Genomic DNA, 18,187 nt, shown 5'->3' with positions numbered 1-18,187 from the left:
TCAGAAGTTAGGCTCTGGCCTTCAGGAAATACAGGGCTATCGCTGCAGAGGAGTATTTTCTCTTCATTAACCTCTGCAAATGGGACAAGAAATGCTAGGGTTCAGCACATCCAGGTATTCCAGGTCACAGGTGGGCACAGAGGTCTCCAACAAGCAGCACCATGATTCATCCTCATACGCTGGCTTGTAAAACAGCTGAAGGTGACCATTGCAAGGGTGAGCTGGCTCCCTTCATAACCTTCATGAGCTTCTCCTGGAGGAATAACATGCACTCCAATATCTGAACATCACCCGTGACCTTTGGGAATGCGTTGATCTAACGCCTGTAACAAGGGCTAAGGATGGCTTTTATGTACGCTTTGTCAAAGAAGTCCCCTGAGCTAGCTGCTTGCAGTGGTTAGGAAAGATGAAAGAGGATAAATGTCTGTGGAAACTCTTGCTGCTTCTCAGCAGAGATAGCATTACCTGTCTGGATTAGTAAGGCATGGTAGGCATCAGCTAGGTGTAAAATTTCCTGCCCTCAGGAGAGCCTTAGCACCGATTTGCTGTATGGGGTCAATGCAAAGTTAGGGCACTGGAAATCTGAAAGGGAAACTCAAGAGCTGTGAGGCATGTCCATGCGGACGTGGTGTTGGGCAGTCAGCTATCAGGCTGTGACATTTTTCATCATCATCTAACCCATAATATTTTAGGATGTTGCTGGCAACGATTACTGCAACATGTTCTGGTCTCACAAAACCATTCTTCAAATGGCTTCTGAAGTGCTTGACTGAAAGTGGTGAATTTGGCTGAAAAGTCTCATCCCTTGAGAAATGTCTCCCCTGAACACCCCTGGAGCTCTGATGCCCCTTCATGGAGTGGCTCAGCACGTCCTGACGGACTAGCTAAGAGAGACTAAAGCACTCATCTAGAATAACAAAGCACATTTTAAACTTTTAAGAGCACTGAAATGAAATCCTTTCAACCATTAGTAATAAAGCTAGTTAAATATTGATTGTCTTCTATAGGCTGGCCTGTGAGGTGGTGAGAAAGAGCAGCTGGAGATAATTAGGGTTGGGGGCATGAGGACTTTGAACAGGGTTTTTCCGAGCACCAGTTGGAGACGGCAAAAGGGAAGGGCAGATGAATGTCAAAGAGTTGTGAAATAAGCTCAGAGAGTGAGAAGATTTTGAAGCTAGAGATATTTCCAAAGAAAGAGAAGAAACTGAGACTGCAGAGTAGCCTGATGAAATACGGACCGCGAGGGAGCCAGGAAGGGGAAGTTCTTGTTGTCTTAAAGGGAAGACAGGATGGAGACAGGCACGGGATGAGGAACAGAAAGAGGCTGACGGACGTGGAGGAAGGACTGAAGGCAGTATGGGTGAGAGCAGAGAGACCCGTGGGAGGTATGCAGGGTGTGGGAGAGGAAAGGTGTGGGAGGTAGAGCAAAGGGAGGTGTTAACACCCTGCCACTGAGCAAAGTGACAGAGCAGCGAGAGGAAGTTAAGCAGAAGCAGGAGCTGGGGCTGAGTCTGGTGACAAGGGGTGGGCAGGAGAGATGAGCAAAGCTGAGAGCACCGGGGATGGAGGACCAGCACCCAGCATATGGACATCATAGAAACCATTTAGATGTGTGGCTTGGACACCACCACATCCACTCACATCTGCAGCCCCTGCACGTGTTCCTGAACGTCCCTGCTTTCTCCCTGCCCTGACCATCGTGCTCATGTTTGGGTTTTGCGATAGCTCCAGCTGTTGGGCTTTGCCGCCAAGTGCGTGTCTTTTGTATTTGTGTGTGACCGTGCATGCTGTCCATGCAGGCATAGCAGAGAGAGAGCGCAGAGGAGGTGACCAGGAGGCGGAGATGAGGGCGAGACGGGAGGGAAGGGCTGGAGAAGGTTTTTCCCTCTGGGGAAACAGCTGGGATGGAAAATAGGCATCTGTTTTTGAAAGGAGGAAGATCAGGTAGCACCATCCCGGCTGTAAGCTGTCTGCTGCCTTTTTGATACTTCAGATTTTGACTTTATATTTTATCACACGGTGTATCCCTGCGCAGGGATTCAGGTGTAGCCCTGGGCTGGATGTTGCAATATTTGGCTAAAGCTGTTAACGTGGTGCTCTTTTCTCATTGACCAATGTGCCGTGACTGAACGTAGTCCGTCTAAAATGAGCAGAGGGCAAACGAGGAGCAGTACGTGGGGCAGCAGGTCCAAGTCCTGCCGAAAGCCCTGGCTTTGGTGCTGCGAGGCCTGCAGCTGTGCGCTTAGCTTTAGGCATGTGAGTCACCTTCTTGCTCCCAAGTCATCGCAAGCCATAGTCAGGCCGAACACCAAACCGTCCCACGTGGGGGCAGGACTCCTGGATTTCATCTGACTTCCACTTTTCCCTTAGCTCATCTTTTCTGCTGTTTTCTTCAGGCCTTTTAATTAGGGGGGAAAAAATTATTACATTTTAGTCAATGGCTTAAATGCCTTAAAAAATAGTAACAGTTTCTTACTCAAAGTACTTTCTTTGGTAGATGTGAATCGTGTCCTTTCTGTGGATAATTCTCCGCTGCTTGTGGATGCCCCTTTTTCCCCTCTGAAAATAAGAGTGCTGTAAAGAGCCTGCCTTTCTAATTGAATATGTGTGTAGACTGTGAAGGTGCAATCTAATACAATTAATGCTAATTAATTATTACATGGTCAAATGAGCAAGAAATGCACATGCAAAATCAAAAAAATTAATTATAGGAAAATGGGATAGTCAGTTGTGTGTTCAGATACGTATTTATCTGAGCAAGCATGTACTCAGCATTTTAAAATAGGGTTACTTAAGATTAAAAAAAAAAGAAAAAGTTGTGAGAAGAAAACATTTCCTAAAATACTCCCTCCTGCATATTAAAAAAAAAAAACAAGCTAGCAAAAATAGACAAAGTTAAGAAAGAGAGGCCGGTTTCAGTATCACTCACCTTCTAAAGAGAAAACATTGACATTATGCAGCGTGCTGCACTGTTGCCACGCTAACATGCCCCGATTGTGAATTTAGTCATTCCCTCACTATCGAATAAGCAGAACGGGCCAAACGTTGCTCACTTGACTCTGAGTGGGCGGCGTTTCGTTTTGCAGGCAATCCCACTGCCACTAGAGAGAGTGGGGAGAGGCGGCGAGCGGATGGGTGACCGAAACCGGCGGGGCAGGCGAGCGTGCAGGCGACGACTGGTGTGATGAAGTTTGGCCGAGCCCGGGCTCGGGTAGCTGCAGCAGCTGCGTGCAGCCAGCTTCTAGACAAGCATCAAAGTACCTGCATGCAGAGCAGCCCGAAAGTACCTGTATGGAGCAGCTCCTCCGGCTGCTCCGCGCTGGCTGCCGCCTCTGCCGGCCGCCCTTCTTCTTCCTCGCTGCTCGGGAGCGGGGAGTATTTCCCCCCCGAGGTTTTGTTCGGCTCTCCGGCCCGACCCGTCTGCGCCTCTGGGTATGGAAAAAATGACGGGAGACCTCCGACAGCCGGAGCTCACGAGCAGCTGCTGGCCGGAGAGCACTCGCTTGCGGCTTTCAGGCAGAAAAGGCCTCTCACGGCTGGGTCTCGTCGAGGGTATCGTGCTTCGGAGGCRCCGCCGTGGGTTACGGGCGGGATAGGTGGCCTTCCCCCATGGCAGAAGGGGACACGTGTCTGCCTGGGCAGCCCCAGAGGAGGGGCAGAGCACAGAGTCACAGGAGAAGCAGCGCCTATGAGAGAGGTTAAAAGTATATAGCATTATAGCCAACGTTTCCCACTCTCTCTCTTCCCCCTCCCATCCAAAATTCTGATTTTAGATGTTTTAATGAAAAATCAAGTTTTCAAAATGTTTTCAAAAATAATTCCTTAGTGGAAAATCTATTTTTGTCCTAAAAATCAGTTCTGATTGATTGAAAATTTTTACTAATCCTAGTGTGAAGACTTGCAGTGCCAAACTGTGTTTATGCACTTACACCTTTCCTCTGAAAAATAAGTGGGAGGAGAGTGGACAGAGCTTTGGACCTTCCTCCAAGGAAGACGATGATAACATGCTGCTGGTACACATTGGTGCAGAATTTCTATCACCTCTGGGGGAAAAAGGAAAAAAAAAGGAGGAGCTAGTCTTTGGAAAGGGGTAATCATCCAAATGTTTCCTGGCATCCGCTCTTGCACAGAGGGCTGTAAAACTAACGCTGCATTGCACCTGAAGGCATAATCGAGTCCTCAGAAATATGGAGCAGCAAAATTTGTGTCTCTGAAAGGAAACAGCACTGCTGATTTGGGATTCATTGAATGTTTTATCCAGCCACAGGCATCAGGTCAACCTCCAGGAAGTGGGTGGATGAAAGGGTGAGGAGCAGTGTGTGATTTGTATTAAATTAGAAATAATTGGTTAAGCCAACACCAGTTCCAAAGAGTCAGCAGAGCATTTCCAGTAATTGATTTTTTGGGAGTCTTGCCTGGTGCTTTTTTTTCTTTTCTTTTTTTTTTATGAATCTATCCCCTGATGATTAACTAAGTAATTCCTCTAGCAATTACATACTCCCTGAAATGACAGTTTCCTAGCTTAGAATTTACTAGGAGCAGCTCTAACTCACATACTTGTGGAGTTTACTTTTCTGGACCAGGTCCACCCTGTCTCTCCAGACATGCCCCAGCCCTGCCAGCTCCTACTGCCCACAGCTCCTGCCCTCCACCCTGACGCACACACTCGATCCTCCGCGCCACCCATTTTAACGAGAGACCCTCATCTCAGCTTTTCTCTGGAGAAAACTACAAACTTGAGAGCGTATTACGGAGACAAGTCCTTATGGCCACTGGCCAATGGCAAATGATTACAAACTAGCAGGGGCACCTGCTTCCTTTAGCTTCTTATAAACCGGATAATTATCCTTTTGCTTTGATGCTACATCGTCAGTGCAGTGTTGGCTTGTCAAGTTGGCAGGACCCCATGTGGTCTTAGCAACAGGAAGTTTCTTCTGTGAATGCTTAAAACGTTAATAATTATTTATTGAATAGGTAGGATGAGAGCCAGGACATAGCAGAAATGCAAGGAGTTTCCCAGGAGACCTTCCAAACCCTCTGAGATATTAGCAAGTCCTGCTGTAAAGTTATTAAAAGAAAAAAACAAAAAAACCTTCTCTAAAGAGCTTGTGGCTATTTTTCTTGTTCTCTTTCTCTCCCTCATTTACCTGGCCAAATCACTTCAATCTGCCTTTATTTAGTAAAGTTAAGGAAACCATTTTCTTTTATAAACTGAATCCTTCCTGATCTTGGTGGAACTGATAGAAGAGCAGAATACAAATCACAGCACCAAATTTATTCCCAACAAAGGGAGCTGTTGCTGCTAGTCCTGAGACAAACAGATAAGTCCAGTAATTATAGATAAGTGCTTTTGTTTGATCTGTATAACAATTTCTGCATTTTCAGGTAATTTCCCTTAGGTGTTCACACGCAGGTGGGAAGAAGTTCTCATACAGGCTGTATTTTAATTTATTTTCAATTGACTTCTTGATAAGCAAACAAACAGCTTTCCTTTTTTTTCATTTTTAAAACCAAACTTTTTTCCTGAGACTTTGTATGAGCTGAAGTTATGATTAGTTTTTAATTTTATGCTTTCTGATTCTCCCCTTCCCCCTAAGTAAAACAGCAATAAAATATGCTGTTACTTCATTCTTAATTTTCTCCAGCAAAAATGATTCAAAATGCCCTAACATCTTGCAAGCCTTTATTACAAGATAGGGGCCAAAAACCCATGTTGAGATTTGTCCTAACTGTGTTAGACTCTACACAAACTTCTCTTCTTAAGAGAGCCATTGCCAGTAGTGTGAATAACTCAAAACTTTCATTTTCCCAGCCTTCCTGCTTACACTTCAAATTCCTATGAAATACCAAAGGGACGGTCTCCAGAGGTACTAGCAGAGATACAAGCGCCTTGCTGGATCCCATACGCCCCCCACGTGCTCTCCTTAATGAGCTAACATGCAACCGGGATTTTAAGGCTGCCAGCAGAAACTTTCTCATGGCCAGGATTTTCAGAAGTGGATGCAGACTAAAGCCAGCTCTATAACTCAGCAGTGAAGTCAACAGCTTGTTTGCCCAGTTGCAGCTCCCTGAAACAAAGTCAAAATCATGGAGCAGGTTGATAAGCTAATGGTATGGCCCATGGAGTCATTTAGAAAATGCTCTTTCTGGCAGAAATCTCCCCACCGCATTTGTGTTTCTAGGTGATTGTGAGACATTTCCAGAGGTTCCTGCTAGGGAGGGATATATTTTTTAATGCGCAAAGTGAGCACAATAGAAGTCTGCTTGACAACGTGACTGGAAATTGTTATTTTAACGTTGAGAGAGCAGCTATTCAAGAATGCCTAAAGCAAAACAGGTATGTCGAGCTTTGCGTCTTGCTCTTCCTCCACTCTTTCTGGCTCCTGGATTGTTAGTCTTGCTCCAGAATAGCAGCCTTCATCGGTTGTACCTTCAGCCTCACTTTGGTCATGAGGGTAACCCCAAAAAGGGGGGGCTCAGTCTGGCTGAAGATGAGGGTAGCTGGGTGGGGTTTTTTACTTTTTTGGGGGTGATGATGCCAGGGAAGGGAGGACGGAATGACAGTGCAGAGAGGCAGAGTGAGAGAGCATGGCCCCAGAAATCTGCTTGCTTGGAGCAGTCCTTGGTGGCCTTGTGATAGCTGTCCCTTCACAAGTGAATAGTGATGATTAATAATGGTTATAACGATTAATAGTCTTGTGGGTGAAGGAAACCTCAGACTTGGCAGTGCTGTGACTGAAGGGCACGTGAGGATTGTCTGCAGCGCTGTTTCTTGCAGTGAGGTGTTGAGGATGTCTCAGCCTGAGGAGCACTAGAGTTTCTTAAGTCTCAGCTGTGTTCAGGTTACTGCTACCACCTTCATGAAAAAGCTGGTATTGAACTGGCTGAAGGAAGGTCAGTGTAAGATAAATTTACTCTGTATGTATTTGTAGCTCTCCTGGTGGAACTGTCAAGGTCTAGCCAAGAGTGGGGCGGGAGGTTGATGGAGGATAGTCTGTGTAGTGTGCCAAGAGTAAGTGCATAGCATAGTCAAGTTTCAGGACTCCCAGCTGCTGGACCCATCTCTCCCGCAGCAGAACTAGCTGGACCTCCTTGGCCAAGAGCGCTGCTGTTTTGTGACTCTGGCACCAGGTCCACCTTGGAGGGCTACACTGAGTACTTCAGTGGGGTCTGCAGGAGGTGAGTCTCACCTCGTGTCTCTAGCTAACTAAAAAGTCAAAACTTGGTGCGCGAATGCATCCAATATTTCATTCCTCCGAACAAAAAACACACTAAATTAAAGGATCCAGCAGTGGTATCACTGAGGACCCCAAAATTCATCTGGTGAGTACCATGTAGATTGAGCTGAACCCATGAGTTTTTGCCATGAGTTTGTGAGGTCTTGGCCCAGAAGATTCTTAGGATCCTATTCTTAGGCAATGTAGTTATTAATAAATTAAAGGGGATTGGGGTGAAGACTTGAGCACTGATCCACGATTGCCCATAGTGTTGAACCTGTAGCACACTTCTGAGTGCAATTCTGGTCTGTGCCAACTTGTGCTCCTGGAGTCAGTGCCTGGGCCCGGTGTGTCCCAGAGGAGGAAGCAGCCGTCCTGTCTTGGTGGAAGGAGAGCTCGGTTCGTGTGCACATGAGCCCATGCCCTGCGCTGTGACCTGTTTTCTTTAGTAGCATGGCTGTCGTCTCAATGTCTCCTAGAGAACGAGGTGTAGTAGAAACCTCAAACCCAAGCATGATAATTTCACTCTGTGTCATTATTGACACTGATCTTTCACTGATGGTTTTGGCTGTCTCTGGGTGTATCTAACCCAGTTTGGCTACTTTCCATTAGACTTCCCTTGGCTTTTCCTTTCCTGGACAGTTTCTGGGACCAGACAAATGGAGGATGACATGTCTTCTATTTAGGACCAAAGAATAGCGAGTAGAATAATGTTTGACAGCCTAATTGTGTCTGGCAGTGAAGGAGCACTGGTGTTTAATTGTGGGCCATGTTAGTGTCAGCTAGGTGTAGAGAGAATGAGTGTCTAATAAGTATTTGACACAGTTCATTATCAGTCATGGTAGATTAAATAACAAGACATACATTAACTCATTTAATAATTAGCTACTATCATATCAACTTGATAAAAGAGTACTATTAAGTAAGTCTGACATTGCATTAATACAGTCTTTAATTTTTAACATGGAAGATTAAGATAAAGCAACTGCCAAGGATTGTACTGTAACACCTTTTCCAGCTATCTTGGGGTAAACATCTTTTTGTCAGAGTTAAAACTCCCTGGGAGTACTTAACTCCCATGCTTGGTATTTCTCTGAAAGCTTGAGTATTTGCATTAATTGCTCGCTTACCTTGCGTTCCTTTGGGAAAAAATAAACTAGACATGGACATCTGACATGTCGGAGCCTACCTGAGAACAGAAAACGTGAGGATGTGGTGCAACCATGCAGAGCAAACACGACCGTGCGTGGGGGAGCACTAAGAAGAAGGATGGTCAGAAGATCTGCGCTCAGCCTGTCGGTCTGTCGCAGGCTTCCTTTGTGGTGGTGGAGCTCTTACTTCACCTCCTCTTGTGTCAACTGCTTATCTGCGTAAAATAGCAATATTAATCTTTCTTTTTCATTCATTCATTTTGTATTTTTTTGTTCGCTATGTCACTGGTAGAGTTGTGGCGCTAAAGACCGTACGACCTATAAGGTTAACCAAATTTTGAATGCATTAATGCCATTCTGGGTAGTAAGGTGCTGAAAGCGTAGCAACTGCTTTGTTGGCTGGTTCACGCCGCATCACCATTGACGATGTAGAAAGTGCTGCTTTAAGCCAATGCGGTAATAAAAGTTGTGTGTGGTTTGTGAGTAGCTTTGGTTGGTTACATCTATCAGGTATCCTCTTCATAGGGAAATGCCAGTAGGAGGTGGGATGAGAAATAATCGCTTCAGCTATAATCATTATGCATACACTGGTTATAAGTACCTTCTTTCTTCTTTGATTTTGCTTATTCGTTCTTGCTGACAGGCCGTACTCTAGCAGTTTAGGTAGCGTATCCCTTCCAGCAGCACCGTCGTTCCCTTGCCTGCCCTTCTGGTCTTTCAAACGTGAGCTAGAAAAGCTACCGGCGGAAATCGAAGCAGCTGGTATACACAGGCGTCAGAGTGGTCGTGCTGTGACCAAGGCACGTGGTGGGCGCCCAGGGGAGAGCAGGGCTACGATGGGGCCTCCCAGCCTTCCCGGCTGGTGGCTCTCCAACGTCCTGGGTGAAGGCAGTGTCTCTGCATTTAACGGTGCTCCGTGGGTTTCGCTGCTATGAATTAGCCCGCTCCTCTTTTGAACCTTTGCAAACTTTCAGCATCCACAGTGCGGTCCCCAGTTTAGCCAGCCACTGCGCAAATAAATATCTTTCTCATTTTCAACTAGCTGACTGCGAGCTGCTTATGGTTCCCTCTTAGTTCTTGTGTTCAAAGGACAGGGAGCAATCCTTACCCATTTATGTGTACCAGCTCATTGCCTTTGCTATGCACCTGGGCAAGCTGGTGCATGTTGGTGCATTTTTTGTTTTTTGTGTTTTGTTTGGTTAAGATTTAGCACAGCAAGTTTAATATTAGAAGCTAGATTTAAGTTTCTTCTGGAAAGAATTTTTAGGAGACGAGTATCTGGTCTGTAAATAGGTATTAATTAACTTTATTATTAATTTCTGTTATTTATTTTTGTGCTGACATGAAAGATTAAGCGGCCATGCTGTAGAGGAATTGCTGAGGTCTTTATGAAAGGAGCTTAAACATTTTTATATCTGTACATTCCTTGCTAGATATTGCAATAATGCCAATGCCAAATATTAAAAAAAAAGATGGTAGGTTCAGAAAAGCACAGGTTAGATTAAAATCATAAGAATAAAAGGAATATTTTTATTTTAGTTCTTATTTACCTCCTGTTTTTTGAGACTAGTGGTTATGCTTGCAAGGGTTTTTCCTACACCCATATGCTGCACCAGCATTTTTTTTATTACAATGAAAAGCAGATTCCTGTGCTATTGCTTGACTTAAGGGTCAAGGCTTTAAGAAAAGCAAATAAGACAAAATACTTGATAAAATCATGGAAGCTGGCAAGCTACTGTGGCAGTTTAAAGCAGCCATTTCTAGTGAAACAAGTTGACTAGACTGTTGGAGGAGGGAACAGGTAGATTTATTCTGAAAATCACATTAGCAGTGTTCATGCAGGAAAATGAGCTCTTGATGGGAGGTGCTAATTGTTATTAATTAAACAACTTACAGATTATATGATTAGTATTGACCCACAATATTAAAACAGTAAATTACTTATAGAGTGGGCAAGATGGGAAATAAACTAAGTTAATAAATCAAAATTAATGGATGTCTGGAACAATTACAGTCATTAGTGGAACGACAGTCGCTTTAAATATGTAAAGGGAAGTCTGTAAAGCTAATAATGTTAGTGTACAACAGGATTTGTTGGGATAAAAGGAGATCCTGACTACCCCCGAATCCACACTGGGTATTGAATGGGGGCCCTTGAGTGGGGGCACACTTGCAAACACGAGCGGCGTTTCTTTTCTATTATTTTCTTAAGGCTTCTCCGACAAATTGCTTCCAAACCGTGTGCAATATGCACATTGCCACCAAAACCAGAGAAATTAATGACTCTAAATACGTCTCAGGATCAGGCCTTTGATGTGTTGTTCTCCTGGAGAGTTATGAAAAATAGGCAGTCCTTAATTTAATAAATCCAAACCTTGCTCTGAGCTCATAAGGGCCTGGTAAAGTGTCCAATACTCAGGGAATCGCTGAGGGTTTGGAAGAAAATGTGCTTTTCCAGCATCCGCTGGAGCCGCTCCAGGGTGCTGCTGGGACCCCGAGCCGCCAGGACCGGCACGGCTGCTTTGCTCCTGCTTGGAGTCGGCTCCCTAAAGCTGCCCTTCCTCCACCTCTGTGCAAAGCCACTGTACCGCGCGTGTTTTGGTGTCTAGAGACATTTGGGCAGTTCCTAGCGTCCCCTGTGCAAAACAGGCATTTATATCGGCCGGCTGGTTGCTGCACGTGCCCCCTTTTCAAAGCGCAGGCGTAGCTGCTCTGTGCGTCGAAAGCCGTGCACGGCACCGCAGGCGCCCCGGCCCTTTGCACCGCAGGATGAAATCGAAGGGGAAGAGCCCCACTAAATCCGGCGGCAAAACCTCCCCTGGCTTTTGGTGGGACTAAACACTTGGTCTCCAACCGGGAAACCTCTGGGGTCCGGAGGAGGTTTCCAGCAGGAAGTTTGCACTTGCGCCATGAGATACTTCCCCTGCTGAAGACATAGGAGCTTGTATCGAGGAAGCCGATCCTCTCGACCTTTCACGTGAAGCTTGGGCTCTGGTCATCCCCGGAAACCCCGGCCCCCGGCTTCTTAATTCGGAGACACGCACGGACCCTTAAACAGGGCGATTTGTCAGGGCGCAGAGAAACACAAACACGCTCTGAGTTTAAGGCAGAGCAACGCAGGCAATATGTTATGCATCTGATCCCCCTTATTCATGTCACACCATATTGCTAGCTTATGTGAAAACGCAGTGAAGCGTTAACACACAATAAGCAGGAAACCGAAGATCTCCAGCCATTTTGTATCCAGGAGCAAAGTTGTATTCTGTTACGGAGGCAGATTTAATCAACAGGAACCAGTGCTGGAGGGCAGTAACAGATAAGCAAAGAAATTAATCCCAGAGTCACTGTAATTAAAAACATCTGGGTGATGTCAGCCTGCCTAAAAGGTCATTTTCATGAAGAGGTGGTGAGCGCTCCTAAAATCCTCTTACTAATTGGCAGCATCGAGCCTTTACATTACATGCCTCCCTTTTTCTCTGTGTGTGTGTGTTTGGTGATATTTATGCGCTTGAATGTTCCCCCAAACACAGCTTTTCTCCTTTTTTTAATGTTGGAAAAGCAACGCCACTTAGGAATTTACGAGGACAAATCGGTGGCCAGACACTACAGCAGATGGAAGAATTTAACAAATTCCTATATACGTTGGACAGACTTACGGCAGATGCATCTTAACCCTCCGATTTGAGCCAAGTCTTTGTTTGTACACAGAGAAATGTTCTTTTTTATGAGTTTTTTTTTAACCAGCTCGGCAGGAGCAACGCTGCTCTCTCTCATATCCTGCTCTGGTGCAGCAGAGTCAGCTCTGGTGAGGGCAGTTTGGGCAGAAAATGGGTAAAGTTTTAACTTCCCTTCTTGGGACGTACACGCAGACTTTAAAAATCCTGATCCCTCAACCAGAGAAGGTGCCCTTAGCGCCATGAGAAAAGGCTGCGGTTAAGCTATTAAAGAAGGTGGAGGCAAATAGACTATCTTGGGGTCGGCACTTGGGGCAGCAGGGAGTTTTGCAGAGAGATACGGGGATGGTTGAGCCGGGCGCGGGCCCGTGCGGAGCGAGGCAGAGCTGGTGCGGACGGGAACGGGCGCCGCTCCGCTGCCCTCCGCGGCAGCAAAGATAATAAAAAATAAAGAATATTGCCCCGTCCCCGGCTCGCTCCCGCGCGCAGAGTCCCCGTCTGCATCCGGAGGGGGCGCTGCGCTTCCAGGGACCCTCCGCTTCGGCATGCACAGAAATCGGCCAGAACGTGAAAACGCGCAGGGCTTTTTCCCTTTCGAAAGGTCAGTAAGGCTTTTTCATGAGGACCAGCTAATGCCCTTAATGGCTGAAAGGGTTTTTTTTTATTTTTTATTGCTGTAAGTTTAATTGCTGGCCAACTGCGATTTTTATCGTTTGTAGGTTCAGTGACTTACGTTGCCCCTGTCAATAGCTGAACTTAACCGCATATTGGCTTGTTTTACAGTCTGAGTGAGAGTCGTCCTCATTAATGTTAATTTGAAGCTGTCAAATAAAAAAGAGCTCAGGTCTTTTTAAGATGCTCTGCTTGTTATTTTACGGGATTTGATGGGGGGGAACGGAGGCTTCAGTGAAAACTTGCTGCCACTAGAAAGACTGGTATGAAAGGAGGCATTAAGGGTCACCGTGAATTATTACAAGACATGTTTTACAGTAAAATGTCACCAACATCTCCACTAATGGACCAGTGCAGGAAATTTTAACCACGCCAAAATTAACCTGTTTGGTATTGTTTAAATATTTTATCAGACTGATCTAATGTGCGTGCTGGGGCATTTGTAACCTAACTGTAGTTGTGGTATCTGCGCATGCTAAAAAATCCTATGAAACTCTGTGAATGCTTTATGCTGGAAATTGAGTTTTCTCTGTGTGAAGATCTCTCCGGAGCAGAGTGGACTTGTGTTGCCTTTGTGGCACAAAAGAAAATTAGGGCTTTTGTAAGGGTGAGGCCGCTATAATGAATGTCTCATCCAAAGCTTGCTGCAAAAGGACTTTGCGGTTCTGTGCAATGGGCACATCATCTAGGTAGCCTTCAAGAGCCGCCTCTGATTCCTGGGGTGTCCATTTGGGCAGGTTGTCCGGAGGCCAATTTTCGGTGGCGCGGGGCCGAGACTCCCCTGGGCGCATGCCGGCAGCCCTGCCACGCTCAGACAAGCCCTTTGGCAGGGCCCTCCAAAGCTGCAGCACGCAAAACAAGCAGCCTCTTTGGAGATGCTTAAAGCAAAACGGAAGAAAAGAGCCGTGCTCAGACCTCCTGTGCAATATGTTCCCCATATTGTTTCTATCAGCCGAAAGGCGGCTGCATTTTGTGAAGTGCGCATATAGTTCTTCTAATAGCAGGGACTATTTTGAAGACAGTCTTTTTTTTTTTTCCTGGCACAGTATGTCTTGAAAATATTTTAGGTTCTTGCTAAATTCAGAATCGGCTTTTTAAGAGATCTATATCTTAGGAATATATACAGAGGGAAAACTTAACCAGACATTAAAAAAAGCCCCAACTCAACAACCTTATCTTGTCTCAAACTGTGTCATCAATACCATGACAGCACCTGACTGCGTTCGGGTGGTGTCAGATATGTTTCCTTTAACAAAGCTTCAATCAAAGCCACGTGAAGGCAAAAATCTGCCCACGCAGAGCCTTAAAAGCAAAGCCGTGACGGGTTAGAGGAAGCCGTGTTGTCGGCCCTGACTCCGGCTCGCTGCGGGGAGACTGCGCCCGTTGGCGGCCGGGGGAGACGAGGGCTGTCACCGGGATGCCGTTTAGGGCGCAAACCCGAGCAAACAGGTCAAAAGCAGAGGAGGGAAGGGGCGGCAGCCCGGACCCACCGGTCTCGGGGCGGCGGACACTGCGGGGCATGCCGCGATCCCACCCTTCGAGTTGCAAAATGCCTCTCCGGGTTGCGGCGGTGCGTTGGAGAAAGCAAGACGAAATCACGCCTTCTCATCACCAGAGTTAACTGTAAATATCTACCGGCGCGTTTGAGGTAGGGCATTTCTAACAGGCGTATCGTTTGATCGAGGGCTGTCATTACTCCACAGCGCGCCTTCTGGGGATGGTATGGTGCCTATCCCATTCCCAACAGCTTTCCCTGCTGGCATGCTCACTAGATTTGCTTCCTAATAACCCAGCCCATGCACCAAGGCGAGTCTGTTTCGAAACCGTTTGTTGTTCAGACTGGCTGATACAGAGATTTTTGAAAATTAAAAGTTTTAACTTTGACACGTTACCCATATTTCCAGGTTTTTTTGTCACCCCTGTTGCTCTGTCAAGCTGGGCTGCATTGGGAACAATGAGTGAAGCTCTTAAAAATTACCTGATTCCCACTGGAAATAAAGGATTGAGACCGCTTAGACCCTTTCAAACTATATTGCACCCTGCAATAAAAGACAATAAATCACAGTGAGAGGAGCGAGATTAGAATTTAAGCAAAGACTAATTATATAACGGGCGGGTGAATATCGCCTGACATTTCCCATGAATATTCATTCCAGTTTTAAAAGTGAATTTACATTGGCCGTTCTGCGGGTAGGTGGTATCTCTGGAGAAAGTTGTGCGCTTGTGGATCTCGACTAATTCGTAGCCCTCAGGCCAACACTTGCTGAAAAGCAAATTCCCTTGCAGTGGATTTTCAGGCGAGCCCTTTTTTTCGACCAGGGTGTGAACAGCGAAGAGCTTAGGAGCAGCCCACAGAATAAAAAGCAGCGTGCTGTTCGCATCATTAGGAGCGCGTGTGCGCTAGGGCAGAGGGACAAGCGGCCGAGCTCCTGCAAGACTTGCAGCGCGCGCCGGCTTGGCCGCAGCGGGGCACGTGAGGGACACTGCTGCCGCCAGCGGTTTTGGAGGTGCCTTCGGGGATCAGAATTGCCCGGCTGCTTTTTTCGCAGCGGGTGAAACGAGGGGCAGGTGGCGGGAGAGATGCGGCGCGGATGTGGGGCCGGAGGAAGGCGGCTGCTGCTCCCAGAGCAGTTGAACGCTATTAATCCCACGGTGCCGCCGCACAGCAAAGTTTAGTTCCTTAGTTTGCATTTTTTTTTCTGATAACGTTTACATGGTTAACAAAAGAACATTTTGTAGGGTGCCAGCTTTTAAAAGAAAACCAAGCTCGCTCGGCCAGCGGCTGCCAGCCCTACCCACTGCACTACTTTTAGCTTTAAAAGACCTTATCAAGTTGAACACAACTGACAGGTCACATTTCGAGGAAGTGAGCCAAAAATGTTTTCGCTGCTTAGCTGGGCAAACTTGAGCGCCGAGCGCTTAACCCCCGAAGCGCCCTCCTCACGCGCTCGGTGTGCCTCTCAGGCCTGCGTTTGTAAAGAACAAAACGCAGCTTGGCTATCTGCGCACCGAAACAGGAGCAAAATGCCACGTTCTCCGCAGCGTTATAAATAGATGAAAGATCACTTGGTGAAAAGGTAACTGGGGTGGGGGGAGAGCGGAAGAAAAACCCCGAAGGTGATTTCCACGGGTGTTTGCGGGCTCCGCTCGCACTGTTGTGCAATTAAGTCAAATTCAGTTGCTGCATGGGTTATCCAGAACTGAAGGGCAGGCAGTTGCTATTGCTTTCCGTCATTATTGCTGTGATGAAGGTACCCCGGGCCCCAGTCCCTGACAGAGACCTCTATTGTCGCAGACACAAAGCTGAGTAATAAACGCAGCCCCCGGGGGAGACTCTCAGCTGGTGTAAATTATCGCAGCAATTAACGTGCTGTTTTGTAAGTATGACAATTTACACCAGCTGATCGTCTTCCTCCCGGCCTGCAAGAATTTCTGATTCTAGCAGATGATTCGATAAAGCTAGCTGAGGATTAGAGACTGCTGTGATTTATACGTCCTGCCGGAAGCCTCGTTTCCTTCAACGCCCGTCCGAACCGAGAGCATCAAGTGCGACGCGTACGCGCTCCCTCTTCTTTGCGACGGGCGCGTACGGCGCGCGGGCCCGTGGGGTGCAGCCGGCAGTTTTGCAGTGCTTTGCTTCCGAGGGCCCCCTCGGCGTCGCCTGGGGGGACCCTGCTTGGGGGCCTCGGAGGGGGCGCGAGAAAGGGGGAGGCTGGCGCCGAGCCTCTTTTGCCCCTCACGGTTACAAAGCCAAAGCAGCAGCGGCTGCCGCTGGTCTCCGTTTCCTTCCAAATCACCCCCTGGGGGGTTGTGAGCAAGCACCTTAGGGGACGTAAGCACTTACCTGCTATTTATTTTTATTCCACTTGGGCTTCGGTGTGAGTAGGACGCCAGCACGATCCAGCCTGTTGTGGCTGAGATGCTCCAGGAGCAGAGCTAAAGCCTCTCGAGCAGCTATAAACTAAAAGGAAAAAGATATGTTGTGAACTTATACCACATCTAAAGGGGGAATTTCAGGACCTGGCTATGGATTTAGGCACCTAAGTTACCTAAATCCCTCTCTAGCTACCTAAATGTGGGGTTTTGGGGGGTGGTATCACCCCTTCTGTATACATGCATCTTTAAGCCTATGGTTAGCACTGTTAAAACTCACAAGGATTAGGACCACTCATACGTACTATACATCTAATGTGTGTATGCACTAGGTTAAATCCTGACCTGATTTTTAGCCTGGAGGTGTTCCAGGTGCCGCTGCTGTTGTACGTGCGCAGTGGAAACAGCATTTCTTTAGTTGGTTGAGCACTTTTGGATCCTGCAGGACACAGACATTACTATTGTAATAATGGTTATGGTAATTTCCAACATAGGTAATAAATCTCCCACTTAATCCATCTCTTCCTTAATTAGACAATAAGGATAACGTCACTATCTAGAAAAGAAGGAGACTCAAATGAGATCAGCCTTTAAAATCTAAAATTCAAATTATCCTTTCCATTGTGAAGATGAGGGGGAATTGCTTAAAAATAATAAACTCTGGCGATTTATGCGGTATCCTCTTGCGTTATCAAAAAATACAGGTTCAAATTGCAAGAGCTTTAATGGACCCAATGGAGAAAAGTCTTAAGTTTAATCCTAACAGGCATTTTAAACCATGATACGATATGGAGTACAGATTTTAAAGTGCAAAATTAAATGCTTTATCTTCATCAGTTTAAAAAAAAGGCCATTCCAATAACATACAAAATTATATAACTTTGAGGAAAGAGTGCAAGTCCTTACTGCAACCAAACTAAATACCCATGGTGAGACCCATGGGAGAACCTTAGCACAGCAAACTTGGATGAGGATTTTAGGTTTGACTGAACTTTAGGGGTCAGTGGTATGGGAAATTTAGATTTAAACAGCTAAGCTTGGATCCTGGCTAACACGGGATTCTTTTATGTAAGAATGCACCAAAATGATTCAGTAGTTAGAGGAGTGAAATTAAATGGGAGTGGAAATTAAATGACGTCCAACTCTGAAAACCAAAACTTTTCTTAAATATGGTCAAGTGGTGGTAATTCAGTCTGTTAAGCAGAGCGCAGCAGAGGCGCATGAGTGCTATAACTTGCAGGTCTTCAGCTCTCCATGCTAACAAGTAGTTAATTCATGAGCCAAATGGGCAGCTCTCATGAGAACGGTTTGGACAGCTGGACAGCCGCGTGGTCGGTGGATTTTCCTCCTAAACTGATGAAAGGCTTCAGCTCTCTGGAGCTAAAAGAGCAAAATTCAGCTGTCGTCTCCCGCTATCTGGGTGAGCAATCCAGGAAGATTTGGGCCCAGCAGGGCAGAGTGGCGGCAGGAGGAGCTGAACGCACCCCTGTGATGCAGAAGCATGGGCACAAGCCATGCAGGACGGTGGTCTGCTCAGTACGGGTCTTACAGCGGTGGGTTGCCAGGATTTTCCATCTTGGTTGATCAAGGCACACTTTGT

General features: G+C 46.5%; 1 long non-coding RNA gene across 1 annotated transcript in view; it reads left to right on the top strand.

Annotated features, from left to right (window-relative positions):
* Positions 1-18,187, top strand: part of LOC112972239 — a 36,353-nt gene that overhangs the window by 737 nt on the left and 17,429 nt on the right. The gene's annotated exons all lie outside the window — the stretch shown is intronic.

Source organism: Apteryx rowi, unplaced genomic scaffold (genome assembly GCF_003343035.1).
Source record: "Apteryx rowi isolate R43461 unplaced genomic scaffold, aptRow1 scaffold_48, whole genome shotgun sequence".
In the NCBI taxonomy this organism is placed as follows: domain Eukaryota; kingdom Metazoa; phylum Chordata; class Aves; order Apterygiformes; family Apterygidae; genus Apteryx; species Apteryx rowi.
This window is presented reverse-complemented; position numbering and strand designations above follow the sequence as displayed.